The sequence below is a fragment of the Diceros bicornis genome, chromosome 32 (assembly GCF_020826845.1).
Source record: "Diceros bicornis minor isolate mBicDic1 chromosome 32, mDicBic1.mat.cur, whole genome shotgun sequence".
Classification (NCBI taxonomy): domain Eukaryota; kingdom Metazoa; phylum Chordata; class Mammalia; order Perissodactyla; family Rhinocerotidae; genus Diceros; species Diceros bicornis.
Genome location: NC_080771.1, coordinates 39,291,472 through 39,303,273, shown reverse-complemented (window position 1 = coordinate 39,303,273; position 11,802 = coordinate 39,291,472). Strand labels below are relative to the sequence as shown.

General features: G+C 50.5%; 1 long non-coding RNA gene across 2 annotated transcripts in view; it reads right to left on the bottom strand.

Annotated features, from left to right (window-relative positions):
- Window positions 1-1,129: 1,129 nt before the first annotated feature.
- The window catches only part of LOC131396337 (uncharacterized), a 34,165-nt gene continuing 23,492 nt past the window's right edge, over window positions 1,130-11,802 (bottom strand). The window contains exons 1-3 of one of the 2 annotated variants that reach the window (XR_009216469.1): window positions 6,344-6,479; window positions 1,821-1,880; window positions 1,130-1,655 (exon numbers count right to left, since the gene is read on the bottom strand). This is a non-coding gene — a long non-coding RNA (uncharacterized LOC131396337). Of the gene's footprint in view, window positions 1,656-1,820; window positions 1,881-6,343; window positions 6,480-11,802 lie in introns of those variants that run through there. The other variant, XR_009216470.1, reaches the window with a different exon arrangement.

Below are 11,802 nucleotides of genomic sequence, written 5' to 3'. Positions count from 1 at the left end.
TCCCTGCACTGCCAGGACCCATCTAGCAACAGAGCATCTGGGAGGTGCGTCCATCCCAGAGGTACAAGCTGCTTTTGCTCAGCCACATTCCTGATCACAGAGATCAAGGCAGGCTCACTGCCATCAAAAAAGCAGAAAAGTCACAGCAAATGCCAGAAGATAGTGACCTAAGGAAGAGCGTTTCCAGAATACCCTGTTTGTCAACATTGTTGGCCTCAGCCCGAATCAATGGAGAGCAGAGTGGTCATGGGGTGGGACTGAGAGGGTGGTGGAGGCCATAAGGTGGGTGATGGTCGCCATGGGGTGGCCGCAGTGGCCCGAAGCACCCAGAGCAGAGATGGTGGCACAGACCAAGGCCACACAGTGCCCGGCGCTGACTCACCTGCTGGACCGGCCTGGAGGGCCTGAGCACAGAGTGCTGCCTGCCTCAGGCTGAACCTCGAGGGGGGCTGACCAGGCGGCAGCGGCCAGTTACCTGTGGAAGGTGACAGCAGTTTCTCCTTGTTGCCCGGCAGTGGGAGCGGTTCGTGGCAGTGCGGTGATCACCATCCCGGGCCTCAGGCTGTCGTGCCACCAGGCTCTGGCCCCCTTCCCACCACCCCACAGCAGGACCGCCACAAGGTTAAGGGCTTGTGGCGACACTCTGCAGCACGTGGGAGCTGGTCCCTGGGCCTTGCAGGACGGCAAGATGGCGGCGCACGCTCGTCTGTCCTCAGTAAAGCAAGATGGCCGTGCCTGCGGGCCCAGGCAAAATGCTGGCTGACACACCCACCCCAGGGTCACGCTGCCCAAACTCATTTGTTCGGCTGTCCCAATGGGTCACTGCTGCAGTGTTCTGAGTGAAGAATGCAGACTGCGGGGTAGTGAGAGTGAGGCTGGCCCTCTGCGAGGGGAATTGCTATATGTCAAGATGGCGAACGAGGCACTTCTGCCCACTGCTGGCCCCTCCCGCATTGCTCCGCCAGATTGGGCCCAGCGGCTGCCCATCACGCTGCGCTTATTCTCTGGGGCAGCGGAAAGAGTGACGCAGGTGAGGGCATACCCATGCCGGGTGGCCTGGGAAGCTGCCCTCGCCTGGGCCCGCGGTTGCTGGGACTGGCCAGCGCAGTTTGGAGTAAGGCCGTGGGGCAGAGCTGGTCCTTGTGTGGAGTGGGCGGGGGTAACTTCTGTAGTGAGACCGGTGCATCTGACAGCCTGGCCCCTGCAGGTCTGGACACTCTTTCCCTCTGCTCTCGGTGCTTGGGCGCCGGCCTGACAGGCCCACGGCCGCTGGGGAGGGAATGGCAGTGGGGTGTCGGTGAGGGGATGGGTGGCACTGGGCGGGGCTGAGGCACTGGCCTGACAGGCCCACGGCCGCTAGGGCAGGAGGGGCAGCAGGGCATTGGGGTGGGGAGGCAGGGGCACAGGGCAGGGCTGGGGCACGGGCCTGACAGGCCCACAGCTGCTGGGGCGAGAGGGGCAGTGTGGGGTCGGGGAGGGAAGGGGCAGCGCTGGGCAGGGCTGGGGCGCCGGCCAGAGAGGTCCACAGCCGCTGGGGAGCGAGGGGCAGTGGGGCATCTGGGAGGGGAGTGTTGGCGACAGGGGCATTGAGGCATCAGGGAGGGAAGTGGTGGCGCCAGGTGGGCTGGGGCGCCGGCCTGACAGGCCCACGGCCGCTGGGGTGGGATGGGCAGTGGGGCGTCGGGGAGGGGAGGTGGGGCACTGAGAGAGGCTGAGACGCTGGTTCTTGGGAGGCTTTTTCCTTCCCCTCCAGGAGTTAAGAAGTGGAAGCTCTCTAACTCCTCTAAAGTTATGTTGTAGGCTGGAGTGGAGGAACCTACTCCAATGCTCACAACACACGCATGATTCTGTTGACAGATAGATCATTCCAACTTCTTTTTCTGTGATGAGAAAGAGAAACAATCCATCTCGTTGGGTCTTAACTTCTTTGGGTCCTAATACAATGTGTTGGGTGGCAGGGGTGGGGTATTGGTGCTGTGGTCAATGCTAGTGTTGGGCAGGAGGGAGAATCCTCCTCTGCCCTTTCCCTTAAGGTTCTTATGGCTGCCCAAATAAAGAAAAGACAGGTTAGTAGGACAAAATAATACTAAGTTTAATAACATGTATACATGGGAGAAACTCAGAAATGAGCAGCTCATCATTCTGTCTAAGCTGCTTGATTAAGCATTGTATTGTAGCTAAAGGCATGGAAGGTGTTGGAGGGGTAGTGGTTTGGGATTTCAGAGGGGAAGAAGACAATTCACATGAGATAGAAATGCAAATGTTTGTCTGACAAATCTTTTCAGGGCAAGCCATAGAGACTGTGGCCAGGGAGAGACAGACATTTTGATAAAATGGGCTTGTCGGTGCCTTTCCTATTGCAACATCTATTTTACATTGCATTACAGCCATCATATGATATTGGCTTCTTCCTGAAACAGGTCTTCTATGTTAAATTCTTTAGGCAGCTTGGGAGGGGAAACTCAAATGTTCTTCCTGAGTGTTCTGAGTCTTTATTGTCTTCAGTTCAAAATAATCCGCATGCCAGAATGGTGCATTTTGGGGTCGCCTGCCCTGAGCACCATCACTAGCATGCTTCTGCTCCAGAGGAGACAGTTCATTAATTTTTCCTGGCAAGATATTTTGGATTGTTGCAAGTTGCCTTGGAAGCATTTGTACACGGGCTCTCTTTTTCTTCCCACAGCAATTTTAGTTCCCTTATTCCTTGTAAGGAGTGATTTGCTTTCAAGTATCCCTGCATCTGTCAAGGAAGACTTCATTTGGTTTAATTCCACCTGTCTTCATGGATGGCATTGTTTTGGCTTCCTTTTTCTTTTCCCGGCAGCTGCAACATAAGTTTACTGAAATCTCGGTTTGGGAACTGTACAGTGGACTTGTAGGCAATATTTCAATGGTTTGTGGCATCTGGCCACTTAAACGTGTTAGGTGGCTGGAGGAAACAGTAGCCCTGACTTCCAAAGGAGCATGTTCAACAGATGTATTTCTGGTGACGTTTGTTTAAAAAAGACAAAGAATCAGACAGTGATGCACTGTTTGCTGGGGGTACATGGTGGGGGAAGGAATAGAATTATTTACTTCTCCATCTGTTCTCAGGTTATTACCGCTTACATACCTACGACCATTCCCAGGAGAGACTTGGTTAAGGTAGAAAACACAGTTTAATGTCAGTCATATTACCTTAGATATGAAAGTCATCATGATAAAGTTAGGAAAAGACATATGATGAGTGGTAATGGGACACTGAAGGCTGCTTCAAAGTAGAAAAGGTGTTGGCGTTTGAAGGCCTCTGTTGATGCTGATAAGAACATGTATGGTATTTGTAGGATGTGGTGGGGAGTTTTCTTTCTAACATGATGCTGTGCGTCCTTTTAGGGCTGATTAATGGACCAGCCTCTCCTGGCCCCTGGTGTTCTTACAGATTCGGCCTTCCTTGCCCAAGGGTTAGGCAGTTCCTGGTAGTTTTTATAGTTATCCATTGATTAAGCTACATTTCTTATTGAGTGCAAGGTTTGGTTCATGCATTGTACTAGACCCGGGGGCCAGAGAAGTGAGCAAAACACAAAAAACATGCCCTGGGTGACGTTCTAGATGTGACAGCAATGGTGTGGCTCATGTGGGAGAGTGATGTGTGCCAGGCTGGAGGGGGGTGGAGTTGTAGCCAGGAGGGCCAGGAAAGGTCTCACTGCAGAGGTAGATTTTGAACAAGGCCCAAAAGCAGTGCAGGAGGAAAAACAAGTGGCCTGCTCTAGGAGCAGCAAGGAGGCCAGTGTGGCCAGGGCACAGCTGGTGACGGCAGCAAGAGCTGAAGGCAGAGTTGTGACTTTGGCCCAATCGTCAGCCCTTGTTGGTCATAAAAAGGACTCGGGCATTGATTTATTCTGAATGAGATGGTGACCCTTTGGAAGGTTTTGAGAGCAGGAGTAACATGGCTGGACATAGGTTTAGCAGACTCAATCTGGCTGCTTTGTTGAGAACATACAACAGAGGGGCTGGGGCAGAGGCAAGGAGACCAGTTAGGGTGCTGTTGCAATAAGCCAGGCAAGAGGCCTTGGAGATGTAGGTCAGGGTGGGGAGAGGAGGTTGAATTCTGGGTGTGTTTGGAGATCGAGACAGTTGGACTGTGTACAGATGGGAAGTAGTGAGGGGTGGGGGTGGGGAGGGAGGACTTGAAGTCGGTGCTGAGTTTATGGCCTGAGTCAAGAAATAAGAGACTCAGATGGGGAGACTTGGAGAGGTCCTGCTTGGTGGGGACCTGTTAGGAGTTTGGTTTTGGCTGAGTTGACTGTGAGATTTATATTTTGTCTGTGGCTCTTTTCCACAAGAGGAGAGCAGAGAATGGCCATCTGGAATCTGTCATATGAAGTCCCTGTGCCCCTCCCAGGCTCCCTCCTGACACAGACATCCTATGGGAAGGCCTTGGAGTGGAGGTTCCTCTGTGCCAACATTCTTGGGTGTCCTGGCCTGTTTGCACTGCCCCTCCCTGGGTTTGTCACCTTGAAAAGATTTACTCACTTAGTGGAGCCTCAGGTTTTCAAAAGTTAAAGTTTATGTAATCAGTGGGCTTGAAAAGCAGTATAAAACATTTCCAAAGAGGCAAGAAATAGGTAAATTTCAGAAAAAAAAAGATTCTAGTATTACATTGTATGTGTTAAAAATTCTTGTTTCCCTTTCTGCCTCCCCTGAGCGTGTGTAGTCATATTGTTAGTTCTGTTCTTTTCTTTGGGATGCAGCGTTTTCAAATGGAATTCCAGGGCTTACAATTGAATAGCATGTGTTAAATATGATTAATTGTTTATAAAACAATGTCTTGCCACGGAAATAACAGTTAATTAACATTATTTTCTGAAAGTAATAAATACATGAGTCTTTTCTTGTTGAACTAGAAAAATGCTTTACTACTTTCTTCTCTACTTTCCATTAAAGTGTAGGTTTGTGTGAATTTGCTGGATTCTTCAAACACTGGGTTTGCCATTTACAAGGTCACTGTGGTCCAAAGAAACGTGACTGGGAGCAGAGGCTTGGGGTCAGGGTCTTTAAGATAAGCCCCCCTTGAGCCTGCTCAGAGAAGTACTTGAGGCCCACACGTTCTTCCTGGGTGTCCTCCCTGCTCATACTCACTGCAGAAGGAGGCTTTCTGCTGAGAGAAGCTACAGAGCTCTGGAAAGCTGGGAAGGCACCTGCACAGGGGGAGGGAGTTGCTGCCCTTCCTGAGGTGGTCCCTGTTCTCTCCTTGAGCCTGTGTCTACATGTAGGGTGGAGTTTTGCACCCACAGTGTAGGGGCCCAGAGAGTGTAATTTGTGCACATTGAGAAAGTCTGTGAATGTCAGGAGTTCTGTGTCTGGATTCGAGTTTATGAATTTAGGGTTCATTTGAGTCACAACCTTAAACTGCATCCTGTCGAGAGTCTCCTCACTTGTAAGAGTGGAAGCTGAAAGATGGAGCCCTTCTTTTCCTCCCCAGACAGGGGAGGGTGTATGAGCTCCCAGAGTCCATTCCTGTGGCTGCTCAGGTATCGCCACCCTTCTGCACCAGGGACTGACCCACTCCAGGGCTTCTGTCTCTACCAGGAGTGTTTAGAATGTGTTTAACTTTCTGCATGTGGCTTTCCTTCTGTCCTGTGGGAAGCAGGCTGCTTATCTGTGCTGATCCCGATATTTGTGTTTCTTTCCTTTGGATTCCTGTATCGATTGAACAGTGCAGCCCTATATTTCTGGTTTCCCTTACCTCTTTGTAATTTTATTTCCTGTATGAGAAATAACATTTTGAGTTTCTTGGGCTTAAAAATGTGAATTGATGGAGAGATATAATGTCAGTAAGGCAAGAAAATTGTAGAACTAAATAGAGTTTTTGTTTTTAGGCAAGAGACTCTCAAGATGTGAAATGAATGTGTTGAAGTTTTCAGGCGCATTTTCATTTTTACATCAGTGTTTGCATGTGCTTGTCCCTAGAGAACATTGAGATTTAAAAAGCTAAAACAATGGAATTTCTATTTTAATTGATGTGAGGAAAATTAATCAAACTAATCCCACTATGTTTAAGGAGCTAAACCCAAACCCCTCTTGCATTATAATGTGCCACTGACTCCTGAAAATGCTGCCTGTGTGAGACACAGTGGAGGACAAACTAGGACGCAGCTTGTCCTTTTACTTAGCGAGAGATATGAAAATGTCATTTCGTATGGTTACTCTTTTGTAACCGTTAGTGTGCTAAAGGAATTAAATCTTAGAATGGTTTCCTATGTACAGAAGTTTAAATTAAAGAAAAGCTATGAAATGGGAAAACATGGTATGTGTAAATTTCTCTATTTATATTAGATAAATCTGTAAGATAGAAAAGTCTAACCTCAGAAGAGTCACTGCCAACACTTCTGGGTTCCCTCCAGCCACCCCCAGTGCACAGTTCTGATCATTCTTGAGCTTCCTGTTGGTGTTTCTTTCTATAAAAACAAGCCATTGTGAATGCATATTTTTGTACGCATGTTTGTCCTTGTAATGAGCGGTCAGACTCTGCACTTTTTGATGTATGCTAGCAGCTTACGCCTCTCCTCTCCCTCTTCCTCTCGTGTCCACACCTGGACAAGCTGAGGAACAAGTCCGGAGGCTCTGTTCTCTGACATTGGCTTTGGATCCAACCACACAATTCCTGTCTGTGTGCAGAAGTCTTGCCTTGGTCTCAGCCTTGGTAAAGATTTTTCGCTTTGACCAAACTTTAGTCAGGCCCCTGAACCTTCTTGTATGCCTGTCTGTGCACTTCCTTGTAAAATCCAGTTTTAGCAACAACCTGCAAAGTCAGTTTAACCAGAACCCACACACGAATGTCTGAGCACACTTGAGATCTGTTCAGGCTCCTCCTCCTCCTCCACCATCCCTCAGGTGGTGTCTGATCACTCTGGCCTGTCTCTGCTAAGAATCCTGTTAGGTCAGGTTAGCCAGAAACCCCAACACTTGAGTTTCTCTTAATCATTTTCCATCCCTTTACCCCCACCATGCTGCCTGGCTGTGAAATCCCACTTGCCCATGCTGCATTTAGAGTTGAGCCCAATCTCATTTCTCCCCCGCTGTGACTCACATCACAGTGGTCTCTGTGTATCACAGTGGTTCTGAATAAAATATGCGTTACCATCTTTGACAAATTTCATTGAAGATTTTTTGTTTAAAACACCAAACCACAATAAAAACCCAGGCCAGACTCCTTTCCTTGCTCCCTCAAGCCATTTCAGAGCTGCTTGAGATTCTGGCCCTACTCTCCTCGGAGACCTCTATTATGTGAGTCATAAGACTTTTCCTAACTTCTGTGTGTGTGTGGAGGGGGGCACACACCAGCATCAGTCTCTCCATGGGAATCACAGCACTTGCCAGTGAGCAGTCATATTTTGAAAGGAATCTCTTTCTCTGAGTAGTAGGTCTCAACAGTGGGCTCAAAATATTCAGTGAACCGTGTTGTAAACAGATGTGCTGTCATCTGGGCTTTGTTCTTCCATTTGAGAGTTGACTTTAACTTAAAGTTACCAGATGCATTACCCTTAACAAGAGAGTGAGCCTGTACAAAGGCCTGGGGGTGGATTGGATGGGGAGGAGAGAGAACAGGATCAGTTAGAGTGACTAGAGGTCAGAGTGTGAGAGAGGAGTTGGAGAAGGGGCCAGAGCAGTCAATAACAGCACAGCAGCCAGGTCAAGGCCCTGTGCACCATGTCTGGGAGTCAGGATCTTCTAATTGCAGTCAGTGGGGGAGCCCCATTTCTGCTTGGATCTTTGGGGGACAAGAAGACAGTGTCTTACCACATCTTTCTGTCCACAGCTACCAGACCCTGGCCAGGGAGCATGAAGCGCTGATGCAGGAGTACCTGCACCTGCTGCAGATCGTGGAGGCGAGAAGACAGTGGCCAAGCAGCTACGGCAGCAGATCGAGGATGGGGAGATCAATATCGAGCGGCTGAAGGCAGAGGTGACTGCTGGCTAGGGGTGCAGAGGAGGCTGGCCGGGGGGCCCAGGGCACAGGCCCAACACCTCACACTCCAGGCTCCTCTAGGACCAGGGGGCACATGACGGGCAGGGGGAGCAGCTTCCAGTCACAGCTAGGCCAGCCTCGAAACTTAAATTTAGTGATGCTGGCAGAGTGGGAAGGGCTTTAGTTAGATCTGAGTTCAGATCCTACCTCTGCCACTTGACAGTTGCAACCTGGAGTACATCCCCCCATCCTCTGTGCCTCCATTCTTTCATCTATAAAACAGCCTTTTTATACTTGCCTGACAAAGTTGTGAGAATTGAGTGAGGTTATTTACAGGCGAGTTTTTAGTTACTTTTCTGATGACCACATTGACTAAGCATTCCCACATTATCAGCTGGAGTCCAGGGACACAGAGTCCCGGGTAGGTCGTCATAGTGTGGGATCCTGGCTCAGTTCCAAGCATTCGTTCCCTCTGCCTGTTGTAAGAGCTCCTACAGGGGCTTACCGGGCATGAGTCTGGAGGCCACGCTGCTCCTAGGTTAAGCCTTGTAGAAATTCACTACTCAAACTGTGGTCCATGAAGCAAGAGCATGTTGGAAATGCAGAATCTCAGGCCCTGCCCAGACCTCCAGAATCAGAATCTGCACTTTCACAACATCCCAGTCGATTGCCATTTACATTAAAGCTTGGGAGGCGCTGGCTCTCTGTCCCTTAGACGCCCCTCACCAGCTGTCTACCCCAGCGCCGAATGATGGGATTGCCTCTCCCCCCTCATCTCACCATGCTCACCAGATGCTCAGAGCCATTTGGCCACATCACACGAGGACCGTGGACTCTGAGCTGAGGACGGGAAAATGGAAACATAGATTCTAACGAGGGTCGGATGCATGATTTGTAGGGCCTGATGCAAGGGAAAAATGCAAGGCCCTGGGTGGAGTCGGGGAAGTCGACCTCCCCTTCTCACAGCCCACCAACCCACCCATGGCAGACAGGCGACCCCCCAATTTCAACCTCCAACCTCCTCTAACCTCTGTGCCATGATACACTTGGTACCTAGATGAGGGGTGGGCAAGATGCCCCTGCTGAGTCACACACCTAGTGCCAGACACTGTCTCCTCACCCTGCCCTGAGACAGCATTGGGTGTGCACTGCACCCACCCTTTCTGCACCTACCCCGAGGCCCCTGCAGAGGGTGGAGGGTGACTCACAGTGGGAGGTGTGTCTTCCTGGCTGACTCAACCCATTTCCTCCCAGACAGAGGGTAGACGACATCATGGGTTCTGGGGTGCTGGCGTGTGGGGAGCGAGCAGCTGAGAAACCATCCCAGGGAGGCAGCAGGAGGCAGTAACATGTGAGGACTGAGGCTCCAAGCCCCTGGGGTGTGCTCCATTGTTCCATCAGATCTTCCACCAGATGTTCCTCATGAAACACAAATTCAAAGAGAAATGATTAAGAACTTCAGGGTGGCAACTGCAGAACTTGAAGCCCCAAGCATGGGGCCTTCTGAGCATAGGACCCCATCACACGCCCTTGAAGCCAGCTCTGCCTGGAATGTTCAAAGATCTGAAGTTGCCAATTCCACCTTATGGTGCTGCTGCCAAGCTCTGAACTATGGTCACATCAGCTTGGAACTTGAGCTTGAACAAAAGTTTCAGATTCCACACACCTCCTCTACCCTGCACCAGGCTCTGTCAGACAAGCTTCCTTAGTCAGTCCCCATAGCTATCTTCATAGGATCACAAGATGAAGCAGGTTCAGAGAACTCAAGTCACCTGCCCAAGCTCACACAGCTGGGAGGTTGCAGAGCCAGGACTAGAACCCAGGTCTGAGTGTCTACTTGCCAGTCTTGCCACTCGTAGCCTCTTCTCACATGACTTCTGGGATGGGGGCTTGTCCCATGTCTAAACCATCTGGTTCATTCTGAGATCTATCCTAGCCCTACACATATCCCTGAAGCCAAGTTGAGTCCTTGTTAGGGACCAGGGAATAGGTCTAGAGACCAGCACCAGATTAGTGGCTTCATGATCAAGGGTGTCATTCACTCATTCACTCGTTCACTAACTGCCTAAGATCAGCTGACCACTGCCTCATCCTCTTCCCCAGGCTCCTCTTTCCCCATCACTCGGGGCTCCAGCCAGTGTCCCTGGTCATGAGCTGTGCACCTCTTGGCCTTTGCACATGCTGGGGCTTCTGTTTGGAGTGCTCCTGCCACCCCCACGCTTTCTTCCTGGTGGAATCCTACCAAGCTCGAATGCCTCCTCCTGGGGACTCTCATCACAGAATGTGCTCCACGTCCCCTGCTCCCTCGGCTTTCCCACCCTCAGCATGCCACGTCAGAGCCAGGTCCTTGGGTGTCTGTCCCCCATCCAGCCTGGTGGGACCTCCTTGAAGGCAAGAGTGTCCTTTATCACTGTGTCCCTTCTGCCTCGCACATAGTAGGTACTCTGTAGGGGCTTGATGAATGAATGGACATCAGGCTCTGTGGTAGGCAGTAAAGAGATGAAAGTTTCTACCCTTAAGGTCTGATTGTGGTAAAGTGTGACTGGCACCATAATAGAGCTTTCGGTGTGAACCTAGGTAGAAAATGAGTCACTTTATGGCCAAAGAGGGTGCGGGTTCATGTCGCATATGACCTTGAAAGGTTTCAGGGGTTGATAGGCCAGAGTAGCGGTGGGTGCAAAGGGCAGGGCCCTCTCTGGTGCTGGAGAGCACCAAACTGGTCAGTTTTGAGTGAAAGTGTATGTGTGGGTGTGTGTCAGTGTGGCAGCAGAGGCCTTTTTGGTGGGAATTTGGAACAATGTTTGCAACTGAGTAGATTACTCTCCAGGGCAAATGATTTCTTTAAAGAAGACTTTAAAAGATCAGCTTGGTAAAGCTTTCTGGCTGTAGTCTCTCTCTTTCTCTCTCTCTCTCTCTCTCTCTCTCACACACACACACACACACACACATCCTTCAGGGCAGAGGGCACCTGTGTGTTCTGGAGGGGCTCCAGGAAGGTGAAACAGAGCCCATTTCCCAGGAAGTAGGCCATCAGGTAGGCAGGAGGCGCCAAGGAGCCAAGTAAGTGAGGAGTGACGCCCATGTCAAAGACAGAGAGTCTTAGAACGTCAGAGCTGGGAGGGATCTGAGAACTCTGAGGTCCACAGAAGAGGAAGGGACTTATCCAAGGTCACTCCAAGGTCACTTCCAGCGCTGGAATCTAGGCTTGACCTTGGGTCTCCTGGCTGTAGATCCTTGACCTGTACCTGCCCCGTACCTGCCCCACAACTGATTCCTTCCTTGCTGGGGAGACGGGCCATATAAAAGGTGCATGTTCAGGAACTACTGTGTCACCTGGATGGCCAAGCTCTCATGGTCCACCTGATAGCCAGAAAACTTCCTCAAACCCCATCCCACATATTCCTGAGGATTTTCAGGGTCTTCCATTTTCCTGGCCACGTCTGGTTTCCAATTCTGCTCTCCTGACTTCTTGTATCACTTCTCACAGTGGCTGTCTTCACTCAGTCTTGACTGCTCCTTGTCCCCGTGTGGTCACTCCACGTGTCCATCAGGTGGAGCTAGATTCTGCTGCAGTTACAGCCTCCAAATCTCAGTGGCTTAAAACAACAAAGATTGTTTTCTCTCACACTGTGTGTCCACTGTGTGTTCTGCTCCACAAAATTCTCACTCAGAGACAGGGACCCAGTCTGATGGGGCTCCACCATCAGGAAATTCACCAGTCCCATGGCAGGGGAAGGATCATGGCAAATAGTGCCTGACAGCTCTGCTCACGTTTCATTGGACAAAGTGAGTCACATGACCACACCCGGACTTCAGGGGCCCGGGCTGTACAGTCCTGCCTTGTCCCAGGAGGA